The sequence below is a fragment of the Nicotiana tomentosiformis genome, chromosome 9 (assembly GCF_000390325.3).
Source record: "Nicotiana tomentosiformis chromosome 9, ASM39032v3, whole genome shotgun sequence".
Lineage (NCBI taxonomy): Eukaryota > Viridiplantae > Streptophyta > Magnoliopsida > Solanales > Solanaceae > Nicotiana > Nicotiana tomentosiformis.
This window is the reverse complement of record NC_090820.1, coordinates 38906742-38909985: the sequence shown is the minus strand read 5'-3', so window position 1 is coordinate 38909985 and position 3244 is coordinate 38906742. Positions and strand designations below refer to the sequence as shown.

Below are 3244 nucleotides of genomic sequence, written 5' to 3'. Positions count from 1 at the left end.
TGCCGTTAAGATATAGCGCGGTAAGATACCTCGCTATATATATTATGGTGCCCACTTTTTTTCACATATTTTGGTTCTTTGAATCCAAAAGAACCACACTTTAGTTCCGGACTCTTCCTAGGAAAGAGCAATCAAAGGAGCGTGTGCCCAAAGCAGGTCACGTACCTTAAGAGACAATATTAGTTGTACTCGAATCCTTGTGAGATCATGGCAACCGTCTATTACGCAACCACCCCACTAACTGCATACCTGACATGCTAGCTAGGAACTCGGAACAACCACATCCCTCCTATAAATATCCTATTCAATTCATTTGTAAAGATAATAACAAATCATTCATTGAGTTCTTAGATTGTACTTTGCTTCAACACTGCAGTACTAGAGGCCTCGATCCATAAGATCCCTTTTTATTTTCTATCTTCATTTTGTATCCTTATTAGATTTACCAACATCATTGATGAAAACACAGCATATGACATTTGGACAAGGTTGGAAAATCTATACATGTCCAAAATGCTGACAAATAAATTATATCTGAAGAAGCAGCTATACACCCTACACATGGGTTAAGGTACGAATTTTTTGTCATACTTGTTTGCGATTGATTGCTTTATGGAGCTCTAGAAGTGGATAATGGCCAGAATATACCTGTTTTCTCCCGTTAGAGAAGCCTCGTGTAATTTGGTCAGTTTTCTGCACAAACCACCGAAGTTCTCCACCTCCTGGAAGGCTGTATTTTTAACGGATTAGGCTTTTGAAGATGTTGCTAGTTCTGGTTGCCCTTGAAATAATGTCATTTTCACTTCGGACTTTAAAACTACCGAGAACCATAAGTTCTTTTAGTATGCTAACTGTTTAAGTAATTGCACTCAACTAACTGTTTCTAACACTTTTATTGTTCATATGGATAGGTGGGTGATTGTGTATCTTGCACGGTTGAAACCACTCATCGTACCAATCTTGAGTGAAGGAGAATGAGATGCTTATGAAAGAAAGCGTCCATCCAATCCATTATACAAGGAAGAAGTATTTGAAGGCATGTTGTAGCTGAAGATACTGTTGTATCAAAATTTCTGTGTACTTGTAGTTGGTGGAAGTAATTTTAATTTGTTTTATAGTTTTGGGGATGTTTCTCTGAGCTTTGGACTAATGGCAAAAATAACACATGGATGATGTAACTAGTTCTTACTCTATGTGGTTCGGGGAAGGGTCGGGTCATAAGTGTCTACTGCACGCAGTGTTACCCTACATTTTTTCACGACTTGAACTCGTAACCTCCTTATCACATGACAACAATTTTACCGTTACGCCAAAACTCCCTTCCATCTGCATTATTTGTTTTTTTACTCATAATATTATTATTCTTACTCTCTGTTGTAGTAAAATTATTTTTCATTTGCATTATTTGTTTTTTTTAATCATCTATATTCTCCTTGATGGACAAAACTACTTGGTAATTTGTAGTTGGTGGAAAGTAGAAAGAAAAATTTTCCATACTGGTTGATGAAGATAAATATTTAGCCCTTTATTAATTTCTTCTAAATAAATGCCTTTTCTGTTCTACCTTGAAAAGAAAAGTGATATTTTTTAATTCTGCACGAGTAAATGATATGATCACACGGAAAACCTTAATAAAATAATAATTGGTGTAGGTAGTCAATGAAAGGCAAATTTACATTTTTTTTCACTTTTCAAATTGAATTGAAAATCCTATTCAAATATTTTTCATAAATTTAATTTTTAGAATATTTAAGGCTTATATTCACATCACCTGTATAATATTTGAAGGTGGCTATCAATATAGTCTACGCTAAGGTAATTACCAAATTGTTAAGACTCAAAAAATACGTGAGAAAGACATGAATTATATGACTAGTTTAAGTGCAAGTTTATGAATGCAATATATCATGAAATAACTAAATCCATAATTATAAAATTGTTACAGAATAGATAGTACATATGCAGAAATTCTGCAATTTTAATTTTTAAATAGAAAAATAAAAATCAAAAAATAAAAGAGGTCACGTCGTCTCCTAAACGACACCTCCCTGCGATAATTCTAAGGCGAAAAAGATGAGAAAAAACGACAGGAAAAATCATCAGAATTCCTAAAAATGTCAAATTAATTTCACATTTGAATGTCTCCTCTTCTTCCTCTTTATCCCAATCCAACAAATTTGTGGAACAGATCAAAAGTCTTAGGTTTGAGCTTTTTCAAAATTCCCCAAAATCAAATCATTCCGCAAAATGGTGGTGCCTTTATTACAGGCACCGAAATTTAGGAAATTAAGGAGATCAGCTTTAATATTAGGCCTCTCCAATGCGCTTATAATAATAATAATAATAATAATGGGAACTGTTATTGTAATTATTACCCGTTATTCGTGCGGAGAAAAGGATATTGCGCCTGTTTTTGTTATAATGATGGCTCGTTTTGTAAGAACTGGTGCTATGATTGGAACTGGTATTGCTCAACAAGATACTGCTTCCAGTATTTTAACTTCTCAGGCTGATTTGCCTGATTCTCAAGCTGATATTCGGCATCAAAAACGGGTATAAAAATTAACCTTTTTTTTTTCTTTTCCTTGACAGTAGTTTTAATTATGTGCAACAGTGAAAAATGCTTTTTTTAGTACTATTATGGTATTTGTTTCATTTTATGTGGCAGTGTTTGACTGAATATTGGAAATTGAAGTATTAATTTGACTTCAGTTTGGAAAAAATTGGCTTAGGGATTATATTAGTGACAGTGGAAGAAAATGTTGAAGTAATTAAAAGTTTTGTTTTTATTTAACAAAATGATGACATGAGTTGAGTTTAAATGGAAAATTGAGGATTCATATAGCCGATTCCAACTTGTTTGCGACTCAAGCGTAATTGTTGTATTTAAGAAGTTTGTTTGATGAAGAACTTTACATCAAAGTTCAGCTATTTTTCATGTGGAACGAGACTTTGAAAGAAATTTAAATGTATTTTTTCATAACTTTGATCCAAAGAAGAAAGGGATTGTAGAGCTAAGAGCTTGTACCTACTCGTTTCTTAGGTGATGTTACATGATTATCACAAAAGCATTACATGAGAGAAGAAAGGTGGTCATTGGATTGAAAGCAGTTTACTTCCACTGTTCCACAAAATTCAGTCAATATTTGATCTTGGCTGGGTTACAAGAATGTAAAGTGTTTCGAAGGAGGATCAGATGCATCAATTTGTTTGACTCTAGATGTTCACAGGCTAATAGTTTTTG

At 33.5% G+C, this 3244-nt stretch overlaps 1 long non-coding RNA gene across 1 annotated transcript; it reads left to right on the top strand.

Moving 5' to 3' along the window:
• Positions 1-326: 326 nt before the first annotated feature.
• On the top strand, positions 327-1315 carry LOC104093536 (uncharacterized). The gene is made up of 2 exons (XR_685673.3): positions 327-571; positions 912-1315. It is a non-coding gene; the product is annotated as an uncharacterized lncRNA (long non-coding RNA).
• Positions 1316-3244: the final 1929 nt, after the last annotated feature.